The sequence below is a fragment of the Dendropsophus ebraccatus genome, chromosome 3 (genome assembly GCF_027789765.1).
Source record: "Dendropsophus ebraccatus isolate aDenEbr1 chromosome 3, aDenEbr1.pat, whole genome shotgun sequence".
Lineage (NCBI taxonomy): Eukaryota > Metazoa > Chordata > Amphibia > Anura > Hylidae > Dendropsophus > Dendropsophus ebraccatus.
Genome location: NC_091456.1, coordinates 187,090,543 through 187,102,744, shown reverse-complemented (window position 1 = coordinate 187,102,744; position 12,202 = coordinate 187,090,543). Strand labels below are relative to the sequence as shown.

Genomic DNA, 12,202 nt, shown 5'->3' with positions numbered 1-12,202 from the left:
CTTGAGAAAGAGGGTTCCTCCCTCGAAACGTAGCGTGCGTCTCACGTCATCGATCCCTAGAGGGTGAGAGCCTCGAATGGACAGAGACTTGCCGTGCACTGGTGCTCAGTGCGAAGACCATCTGGCGTCTGTTCATACACACTGTGGTGACATTTACTTTCATATTGTAATTATTTTTTGTTCTATGTTGGAGATTTGTCATTATTTCCATATAAAGAAAGAAAGAATATTTTTGCAACTATAGTTGTGTCTAGTCCTATTGTTTCATTACGTACTGGATGTTATACCAAGTTGGCGGCTTGGTTTGAATAAGGACTTGGTCACACAGTGTGCATAGCACTAACGCGATTTGTATATTTTTATGCAGGGAGTGTGAACAGCCTATTCCGGACGACATGTCTGGTTCAATCTGCGATTTCTGTACAGACCGTGAGTGTTAGGATCAGGACAGAGAGACACAAGGACAGGTGAGCCCTGAAGCTGGCACCCGCCCCACTGCCCCTACCTGCTTGCCTCAGATGCTCTAATTAGCAAACGGACAACTGGACGGCAGTCCCTGATCTCACTACAGTGAATACACAAAACAAAACAAGACAATACACAACACAATAAAGGGAAGGTCAGAAGTCTGAGTCAAAACCAGCCGAGCAACAAAGTACCAAATCGTGACCAAAAGAATAGTCAAGTAGTCAAAGCTAAAGTCAGGTAACCAGAATATGAATGCAGGAACGCTAGATCAAGTAACACCAGGCAAGCCAGGGACTTTCACAGGCGAAGCATAGTAGACTGGGGAGGATACTTATAGGTCCCAGACTCAAGATTACTGACAGCTGATTCAGAGTCAGCTGTCAATCTACAATCAGTTCAACACACAAAACAGCTATTCTGATCAGCCAGGGGAGTGATACCCTGGCCTCTGCTACAACACGGAGTAGCAGAGCAGAGAAGGTAAAAAACATGAGAAGCAGTCCGGCTGCTATGGACGCCGTCGTCGTGCCCCTAGCAACCGGCCTGAGCGGTTATGTATGCTTTGGCTGCACGCATCGGCGACGCCGGGAGCCGAATGCACGGTCCAAGTCCTAACAGAACCCCCCCCCCTGAGGAGGGGCCTCCGGACCCTCACTAGGACCCCCAGGCTTATCAGGGTATGCCTGATGAAATTTTCTGATTAAATCAGAGGCATGGAGATCCCGAGCAGATACCCATGTGCGCTCCTCTGGACCATACCCCTTCCAGTGTACCAGATACTGAATGGTCCTGCGGATCTTTCTTGAGTCTAGAATTCTTTCTATCTCATACTCTAACCCTGGACCACAACTGGAAGGGGAGGAGGACAAGTGACTGTAGGAGGAGTATATTTCTTGAGGAGGCTTTTATGGAATACCAGATGGACTCTTAATGACCGGGGTAGCTGTAACTTAAAGGAGACTGGATTGATAATTTCTATAATGGGGAACGGACCAATATATCGGGGAGCGAATTTGGCTGAAGGGACCCTGAGACGTAAATTCTTAGTAGACAACCACACTTTTTCACCCACAAGATACTGGGGACCGGGACGGCGTTTGCGATTAGCATATTGAACTTGTTTTTGTTGGGATACAGTTAGAGCCGCAAGACTCTCTGCCCAAACTGTGCACAGTTTTTTGGTTAGTTCTGCAACGGAAGTGAAATGTGACTCCTGATTGGGGACTGCAGAAAACTGGGGATGATAACCATAGTTACAATAGAAGGGATTTTGCTGTGTGGAGGCGTTGACATGATTGTTTAAAGCAAATTCAGCCATTGGCAACTACTCAGACCAGGTACCTTGGTTATCAGAGACATAACATCTTAAATACTGCTCAAGAGATTGATTAGTACGTTCCGTTTGACCATTTGTTTCCGGGTGAAATGCTGAGGAAAATGACAAAGATATTTTCAAGAATTCACAAAAAGCCCTCCAAAACCTGGACACAAATTGCACCCCTCGGTCAGAGACAATGTTGGTAGGTACCCCATGTAACCGGAGGATGTGACGAACAAATAGTTTAGCAAGAGTTTTGGCAGTAGGCAGTTTCTTTATTGCAATTAAATGACACATTTTACTAAAGCGATCAACCACTACCCAGATCACAGTCTTCCCCTGTGAGGGGGGAAGATCAGTTATAAAGTCCATCGACAGATGTTACCACGGGCGACCTGGCAGTGGTAGTGGCTGGAGTAGACCTTCAGACAGAGACCTTGGGGTTTTGGCTCGGGCACATGTTTCACAGGATTTCACATATTCCCGAACGTCCTTCTGCCATGAAGGCCACCAGCATGTGCGAGACAACAGATAGCCAGTCCCAGCTATGCCAGGATGACCGGCCAGTACGGATGCATGTATCTCTTTCAACACTGCTAACCTAAGGTGCATAGGAACAAACAGCTTATCTGGAGGTAAGTTAGCAGGCGCGTTATTTTGAGATCTCAAAATTTCCTTCTTTAAATCAATGGATATACTAGCAAGAACAATGCCTGGAGGTAGTATGTTTTCAGGTTCCACCTCAGGCACACCACAAATGCCGAAGCTTCGGGACAAGGCGTCAGCCTTTATATTCTTAGACCCCGGACGATATGTCACTATAAAATTGAAACGAGTAAAGAACAATGCCCAGCGAGCTTGACGCGGATTTAGCCTCTTAGCATTGTCTAAGTATAACAAGTCTTTGTGATCGGTTAAAACCGTTATCTGATGTCTCGCTCCTTCCAGGAAATGCCTCCACTCCTCAAAGGCCCACTTGATAGCCAACAGTTCCCGGTTGCCAACATTGTAATTGGCCTCGGAAGTGGAGAATCTCCGGGAGAAGTATGCGACAGGCCTCAGGTTGGTATAGGGTTCTCTTCCCTGGGAGGAGCAGCGTAAAATTGAGTTGCGGCGACAAGAAGCAGAAAGAGCCAGGAGAGACGAGCAATTCCTTCAGGCACTGCAAGCCATGCAACACAGTGTACCTACTACTGCCCATTTAAAACTTACCAAGCTAACAGAGACTGATGATATAGAGTCATATCTGAAAGTATTTGAAAAAGTGGCTCAAGCTAATAAGTGGCCTGAGGAACAATGGGTCCTTCATTTAGCCCCATTTCTCACCAGCAAAGCTCAGCAGGCATACAGCCAGATGAGAACTGAGGATGCTGAAAACTATCAGACCATAGAGAATCCAACCCAGCTCCCGGGCGATATCATATTCCATCTTATACACATCCAGGTACCATATACTGTCTGATTGTATTATTCCTTTTATGATTTCCGTCTGTTATGAAGTTATTGCTTGTACCCGATCTGCCAGTCTGACCGGGAAGTAGCCGGAGTTTTGAACCTGATGTAAAAGCAAAGCTCTTATAAAGCAAATTGCTCTACTATGCCTGTAATACTTGAAAAAGGCCCCCTAAGATGCGGAGGGCCGAAACGCGTTGTTTACAAAAAAAATATCCCTTACTTATCTGTGGATTACATGGATTCCTTTGTGACCACGTGGGGGTCCGAGGTATCTGTGCCCGACAGTTTGCCGTGACTCTTCAGGTCCAGTGTCCCTCTCCTGGGTCACACCGTGCATTGTGTCTAGCCCCTTGGTTTCGGCCGGAGCTCTCGGCCGGAGCAGCGACATCTCCTCTCCCAATACTTTGAATAGAGTTGTGCCTAAATTCTAGCACAACCTAATCAGGTGAGCCTCTTCCTTCTTTTCTTGACTGAAGTTGCGTTTGCCTGACATACTACACCAGAAAGCGCCCCTGTCCCTCTTTCTCTCTCATCTCTATTCATATCACATCTACTGTTAATTTAGATTTTGAAAGTTATAACGAAAGGTACTCTTTAAATTCTGTTTGAATTCGGCTTCTATTCAGCTCAAAATTTGCTCAAATTCTGCCAGAGCTGAATAGGCAAGGAATTTCAAGCAGAAAATGTTTCTCTTCAATTCCTCGCTGAATACTCGCCTATTCCTCAGTGTGAACAAACCCTTAGGACCAGTACGCACGGAGTAAAACTGGCAGAATCCCACCAGCCTCTGTGTCATACTGGCAGTCTATGGGAGGGCTTGCGCATTCTCTCTCCACGCGGAAGAATTGACTAACAGGTGTGCTGTTAGTCTGGTCTATTGGTCATAAGGAGCTTTTTGGAGATAGAATTTTCATTTACAAGCAGCACTTGGCACCTGTCCACACTGCTAAGTCCCAATACCTGGTTTACTAAACACAGTATCACTGAGCTTGATTGGCCAGCAAACGTGCCTGACCATAACCCCATAGAGCAGACATGTCAAACTTAGGCCCTCCAGCTGTTTAAAAACTACAATTCCCAACATGCCTGGACAGCCAAAGCTTTAGCTTTGGCTGTCCAGGCATGATGGGACTTGTAGTTTTGCAACAACTGGAGGGCCTGAGTTTGACATCCCTGCCATAGAGAATCTATAGCGGACAAGAGACCCCAAAGGCAACAATGCAGACGACCTTAAGCAGCTGTGGTTTCCATAACCCGCCTGCACTGCCCCAGGCAGATCGCCTCCATGTCACATTGCCGCACTGATACAGTCATTAATACAAAAGGAGCCCCGACCATATATTGAGCATTTACTGTACAGACTTTTCATTTGACCGACAGTTCTGTGATAATTTTTTTTTTATATTTGGGTTTTCCTTGGCTGTAACCAACATTAACAGAAAGAAACACTAGAAAAAGTTCCATCTGTGTGGAATAAGGGGCCATTTACTCAGAAAGATTATCTGACAGATTATCTGCCAAAGATATGAAGCCAAAGCCAGGAATGGATTTGAAAAGAGGAGAAATCTCAGTCTTTCCTTTATGACCTGATCTCTGTTTATAGTCTGTTTCTGGCTTTGGCTTCAAATCTTTGGCAGATAATCTGTCAGACAATCTCTCTGTGTAAACCCTGACTCTATATAATATAGAGGTTTAACTTTTTGAACTACATTGCTGGGGGGGGACTTTTTGATGATATTCTATTTTATTGAGATGCACTCGTAATACTCTGTGAGGGTTTGTTCACATGGTTATTAGACACCACACTTTTTGATGAGTTTTTCAGGGCAGTTTTGATGCAACCGCTCCAATAAGCGACATCTCACTTCATTTTAAACCTAATTTTTAAACTTGCACTTTTCCTTCTTCTCCCATTAAAATAACTGGGACATTAAAACTTGCTGACTTCCGGTTACGGCGCCATGTAAGCAGGACGTGCTTACACCTCGCTCCGTCTGGTGAGCCCCCTGAATGCCAGCCCAACCACCCGCAGACTCTCCCTCATCCCTGGAACCGGTGACTCTAGCTCCCGGTAGCGCTATGGACCGGTTCCTGCATAAAAAGGGCAAGCAGCATACAACAAAGGGTCGCGGCAAGTCCAAGAAGACGGGGGGCAGGAGCGCCAGCATGGCAGCGTCTCCTACCTCGTCACGAGCCACATCTCTAGAGCGTTCCGAGCGGGGCTCCTCTGCAGAGGAGGATGACAGTGAAGCCTTTCTCCTAGACTATGCTGCTCTCGCAGCTGAAGTAGCAAAGCGCATCACCCCAGGACTGCAGGATTCAGTCACAGCTGCAGTGACTAGCTCTTTAAGGCAAGTGCAAAAGCAAGTGGTGGCTCAGGGTGTGAGGCTCAGTGCTATGGAAGAGAGAGTGGGGGCGCTGGAGGACAGGGCTGATACCGTTCCAACCAGGTTACACAACATAGAAATGGAAAAGAAACGCCTATGGGACAGAGTTGAGGATCTGGAAAACAGATCCAGAAGAAATAACCTCCGAATAATCGGAGTCCCTGAGACCCTCCTGCAAAGGGACTTAATAAAATTATGTGAGGCCTCACACTATCTGGCATTAATCCGCATCCATCGGGGCTTCGGTATGCCCAAAGGGGGCAAGAAGGTTCCCTACACGCCTTGGGCCACTCCACGAGACACCATAGTCCGTTTTTTGCGCTCCACGCCACCCTTCTCCCTGGCCGAGCCGCCCGCTGACAAGATGGCCGCTGCGCTTACCACGAGACAGGCCGCACAGAAGCAGGCTAGTGCCTTCCCGGACCTGAGCCAATCAGTCCCGGAGATCCTCCGTCCAGCAGCTACCCTGTCACCCTCATCCACCGCGGAGGGGACCCGCGATACTGCTGCCTCCCTTGCCCCGGCCACGCTCCTTGCTGAGGTAAGGGGTCTCCTGCAGGCCCTGCCAACGAGGGCTGAACTAACTGCCCAGCTCTCCCATATGGAGGAATGCCATGCCTGGGATATGGCTGAAATAAAATCCTCGGTGGCAGCAGTCACGACCACGGTGTCTGCCCTGGAGTCCCGCCAGGGTGCAAGGGACTGTTCCCTTGCTGCGGTACTCCCGCGCCTGGATGCACAGGAGGCCACGATCAGAGATATGATCACCCATATTGACGACCTTGAGAACAGAGGTCGCCAAAATAATGTCAAAGTACGGGGCTCACCAGAAGACGTGGGTCCAGATCGTCTCGTGAAGGAAGTCAGGATGATTTTCAATCGATACCTCGGGGACCCGGACGATACCCACATCGACTGGACCGAACTCACCGGGTCGCAGGTCCCCACTCGCAGGATCGGAACCGTCCCAGGGACGTACTGTGCCGCGTGCACTACCATCAGCAAAAGGAAGTGCTGATGCAGCGGGCATGGGAGCTGGGTCCCATGGACTACAACGGGGTGGAAGTCTCCCTCCTGCCTGACCTCTCCAGGCGCATGCTCGCAATGCGGCATCTGCTCTGTCCTCTGCCATTAAGGACCAGGGAGCCTCTTATCGTTGGGGATACCCCTTCCACCTCATCATACGTCACTCCGGCACCACATGCATTGTCCGGAACCCGGAGGACCTGCCTGGGGCCTTATCGCTGCTGGGTTTGACTTCGCTCCCCATTCCAGATTGGACTGCTCCTGTGCTTCCCTCTCCAGTCCCCGATCACACTTCAGAGGGCAGAGCTCTGCGATCAGCTCAGCGGATTCCCCAGTCTCCCCTACGGCGGGGTTCACGCTCCCCCCACCGATCTCCCCGTCCTCAGCGTGACCTGCACTGAAACCTGCTGAACTTGGACCCTCTCCGGTTGACTGGTATCGCTTTTCGGGGTGCTTCGTGTGATTCGGCATAGTTTGGGGGAGTGATGACACGCACAGGGGGGTTTATGGGCCCTGACGGGGGGCTCGAGGTAGCCGCTGGGAGGTGATTTCCGGACTGCCTGTCTGGGTCGGGGGGTGCTATGACTCTCTCATTCCTGTACCCTTGATATTGGAAGCCTGCTGGACCCAAACATCTTCCGTTCTCATTTTTCTATGCTGTTCCTCCCCAACCTGCCTTTCTAGTCCCGTACCCATCTCCTCCCTTTCCCCCTCCCTCTCCCTGCTGCTCCGTGTAGACCCGCATGGCCTGTTGGGTGGGGGATTAGCTCATCATTTCTCTGCTGGGACCCAATCCCCCCCCCCTCTCTGGGACATACATATTGAGAGTGGTTATCTGTCAGTAGTCGGGCTTCATACCTTTAATCGGTGACATGAAAGTCCACCGGGTTTACATCCTCCTACCTACTCCTCTCCCTCTCTTATATCCTACCGCCCCCCCTTCCCCCCAGCCCCCTCCTTTCCCACCTCCCTCCCTTACCCCTTCCCATCTGCCCCTCTCCTCTCCCCCCCCTCTCCCCCCCTCAAGCCACCTTCCCTTTCCCTCCTCACCCCCCTCCCCTCCCCTCCTCTGTCCCCCGGCCTTCTCCCCCCTCCCTGGGCTTTCTATTTGTGCATGGTATGGCAGGGTGAGTTGAGTGGAGTGGGTTAGCACATAATCAGTTTGCTCTTATTGGCCTCTCTGGTTAAATGTCCACTTGAGGGTTTCAATATGCTATTTTGCCGTCGCTTTCGCTGCACATACACCTGGAAATCCTCTAGGTGCACCTTACAAATGCTCGTCGTATGCACCGTTGTCCTATGCAACTGTACAGGATATGTTGGAATGTTTTACCTGCATTATTATACATCTGGTCCCTCTTCTCTATACTCTCCTCTCTTCCGTCTCCCCTATCCTCCATCTCTCCAAGTGCTCTCTGGTTCGCGAGTACCTGTCAGACCGCACTAGCTTATTATTGCCGACGCCTGCGGCCGGAGCTGCTCGAATCTTAGGTCTTTCCTTCCTCGTACTTCCTCCTATTCTGCACAGGTCCGGGACCAGCCTCCTCTTTGGGGAATCTGGTCTATCTAGTGCGTGGGGTTTTTACCACCTGTTCTTTCTTTTACTCCCCTTTTTCATCCCTTGGGCTACTTTGCCCCTCCCCGGGCATTTTTCCCAGGCTTACTGTCTGGGCTGCTGGGTTTCCTGTTGTATCTTTCTTCCTCCCTTTTCTATTCTCCTCCCCTTCTTTCTCCTCGTCTTCCCTTAGTTTGTTGTCCTAGTCCCCTCCCTGGTGTGTGTGTCCGCGTCTGTTCGCTGCTCCTCCCTGAGAGATGCCGTCTGTCTTTTGTGTTTCCCTCAATGCCCAAGGGCTGAACGTTCCTGAGAAGCGCTCCTCCCTGCTGCGACTCTTGTGGGCCAAGCGGGCCTCTGTGGCCTTCCTACTCATTTTCGCACTGACCACCTGCAAAAACTCTCGGACCGTAATTTCCCTGATGCTTATCATAGTTGTTCACCTGATTCCAAAACCAAAGGTGTTTCCATCTTGTTCTCCCGGTCGGCCCCATGGGAGTTTGTGGACCAGAGGGCGGACAAGGAGGGGCGCTACCTCTTCGTGAAGGGCAAAATGGCGGGTACGTTGTGTACCTTTGGTACAGTGTACCTTCCTAACACTGGTCAGCCAGCCTTCTTAGATCGCTGTCTTTTGGAAGTGGAGGATTTTTTAGAAGGCCTAATAGTTTTTGGGGGGGACCTCAATATGGCGTTAGATCCTACTCTGGACTCTTCGTCTGGGCACTCCTCCCTCCGCCGTGCCAAGCAATCTCTTTATTCCTTCCAGTTGATGGATGCCTGGCGTATCCTACATCCTCAAGACGAAGATTTCACTTTCTTCTCTCACCCTCACAACTCCTACTCTCGCATTGACTATTTCTTTATTTCTCACTCTCACCTGCACCATGTGGTATCTGCCTCTATAGACCCGATCTCTTTCTCGGACCATGCCCTTATTTCCCTCTCTCTGTCCTTTCCCTTACCGCAACCCAGATCTTGGCGCTTGCGCCTTAATGAAAATCTGAGGGACCCGGGGGTTCTCTCCGAAGTGCGAACTGAGCTAACTAACTATTTCTCCACCAATGCTACCACCAATTCGTCGGTGATCTGGGAAGCTCACAAATGTTACATCAGAGGCACCTTTATTAGGCTTGCGTCTCGGCTTAAGAAGGAACGCTCAGCGAAGACTTACCTTTTCCCATGCCAGGGCCTCCCTGGCTCGTTGCCGCCGTCACTACTTTGAGTTCGGCAACAAGCCGGGTAAGACCCTGGCCCGCGCGCTTCGGGTTCAAAGGACTCGCTCTTTTATACCTTCCATTTCCTCTTCGTCGGGCTCTAAACTTTCCTTAACCTCGCACATAGCGGAGGCTTTTCGCTCATACTATAAAGAATTATACAGCCTTCCACCCTCAATGGCCTCCTCAGACGCTCTGCTCCCGGCTATTTCCGATTATCTTTCGAGCTCTGGCCTTCCCTCTTTACCGGAAGAGAGTGTGTCTTTACTGGAGTCTCCCATCACATCCACGGAATGGGATTGGGCCATTAAAACCCATCGGGGAAGGCCCCTGGCCCTGACGGACTCACGCTTCCTTATTATAAAGTTTTTTCTCCCCTTCTCCATGACCATTTCTTGGCTGCCTACAACTCTCTTTCTGCTGGCTCTCACCTCCCCCCCATCTCCCTGCGTGCTCACATTACGGTCATTCCCAAGGACGGAAAGGACCCCTCCCTCTGTCAGAACTACCGCCCCATTTCCCTCCTGAACCTCGACTTAAAACTCTTCTCCAAAATTCTGGCATCCCGCCTCACACCACTTCTCCAACCCATCATTCACATAGACCAAGTGGGCTTTATGCCCACCCGAGAGGCTAGGGACAATACCACTAGGGCCATCAACCTGATTCATTATGCCCGTTCTAACTCCCTTCCAACAATGCTCCTCTCTACCGACACCGAGAAGGCCTTTGACAGAGTTGGCTGGCCCTTTCTGACCGCCACACTCCAGCATCTCGGGCTTGGCCCCCATATGCTGGCTTGGATTGGCTCTCTCTATTCACATCCTTTGGCTCAGGTCTCTGTCAACGGCCTTCTCTTGTCGTCCTTCCCCATACGGACCGGTACCCGTCAGGGATGCCCACTCTCTCCCCTCATTTTTATACTGACATTGGAGCTCTTCCTTCGCCATGTGAGACAGAATGTAGATATATCGGGGCTGCAGGTAGGTTCGGTTACCCATAAGGTGGCAGCCTACGCGGACGATCTTCTTTTCTTTCTTACCCACCCTACTGTCTCTCTTCCCAACTTGCTCTCTGAGCTCACCAGATTTCAAGCCCTTTCCAATTATAAAATTAATCTCCAGAAGTCCGAGGCGTTGAACCTCTCTCTCTCCCCCTCTCTGGCCTCCACTCTTGCTGATTCCTTCCCCTTTCGCTGGTCGAGCTCTTCTTTATCCTACCTAGGGGTCCAGCTTACCCCCCCTTCACCTGCTTTGGCCGCTGTTCAATCTTTAAGATGAACATCCTCCCTAGACTTTTGTACCTTTTCCAAGCCCTTCCGGTGACGGTGGCCCTGAGCTTCTTTCGACAACTCTCTTCTCTATTGACCAAGTTTATCTGGGCTCACAAGCAGCCCCGAATAGTGAAGTCGGTCCTGTATCGTCCAAAGACTCGTGGAGGGCTAGGCCTCCCCAATATCCTTCATTATTATGTAGCCAGCCATCTCGTTAGAGTGATTGACTGGCACCGACATTACTCCTCTAAATTGTGGGTCGGCCTTGAAATGTCCCTCTCACCCCTTTCCTTGCTGGCAGCTCCCTGGCTCCCCGCCTCTAGCAGAGTGGTTGGGCCTCACACCACTGTCGCCACAACTCTTAAGCTTTGCCAGAAGCATCTCTCCTCTGCCTCCCTAGCCCCTCACCCGTCTCCCTTGTTCCCGGTTATAGGTACCCCCTTGTTCCCGGTTGGAAACTCTGACCCGGTCTTCCGCGATTGGTTCCAGGCAGGCTCTTTCCGTGCACGCAGTTTTCTTCGTGGAGTGGCCTGGGTGTCCCTTTCTGAGCTCCGAGATTTCCCTGACCCTTCCCCTTTAGGATTCTGGAGGGCCCTGCAGCTGCACCACTTCCTCCTTTCCTTACCTGCTTCATCTTCTTTCTCTCGCACGCTCACACAGTTTGAGACGCTTTGCCTTGGCACGGGCCCCCTCCGACACTCCCTCTCCCTTTTTTATGCCATGCTGGGATCCCCCCCGGAACAACCGCCTCCCCCATTCCTCTCTGCATGGGAGCAAGACTTGAATGTCTCTTTCTCGGGATCACAATTAGACCGAATATATACTTGTACTCACACTTCTTCCATCTCCTCCCGCTTTCAGGAGGCGGGCTATAAGATTCTCTCCAGATGGTACCGGGTCCCGGTCCGTCTTCACAGGATCTTTTTTACTGAGGTATCCCCCCTGTGCTGGAGGAACTGTGTTGAGGAAGGGACCCTCCTCCATACTTTTTGGAGTTGCCCCAAACTAGTCCCCTTTTGGAGAGAGGTCTGGCGCATTGCCTCAACCTTTACGGACTCTCCCCTGCCTTTTTTCCCCATCGCTTTTCCTCCTACACATGTCGGACATCCCGCTAAGAGTCTACCGCCGCTCCATCCTCCGCCATCTGGTCAATGCTGCCAGGGCCTGTAACCTGCCCTTTGGAGGCAGCCAGCCCCTCCATCTCTATGTGGTTGCGGAAGGTGGAAGACCTTAAGTATATGGAGGACCTCACCGCCCAATTACCAGGTTCTTTCAGACCTGGTATTACTGGGAACGGTTTGTTGAATCTGACGAATATAAGACTCTCATATTTCAGTGAGGAGCTTCCCCCTTCTCCTATTCTCCTTGTGTTTTCTCCTCGTGTTAATTTGTGTGTAGGTTGTCACTGCCCTCTCCCTCTGTGTGTTCCTCTGTGTTGCAGTTTCTCGCCCTTGTATTTTTTCCCTCCTCCCCTGGATGTCACAGCTTTTCATTCCTTTCTTTTTCTTG

The 12,202-nt window shown here is 50.5% G+C and overlaps 1 protein-coding gene and 1 pseudogene across 2 annotated transcripts in view; one reads left to right on the top strand and one right to left on the bottom strand.

Moving 5' to 3' along the window:
- Positions 1–12,202, top strand: part of LOC138786728 (oocyte zinc finger protein XlCOF6-like) — a 622,195-nt gene that overhangs the window by 407,038 nt on the left and 202,955 nt on the right. The window lies entirely within an intron of this gene.
- The window catches only part of LOC138787569 (zinc finger protein 208-like), an 84,200-nt pseudogene that overhangs the window by 31,896 nt on the left and 40,102 nt on the right, over positions 1–12,202 (bottom strand).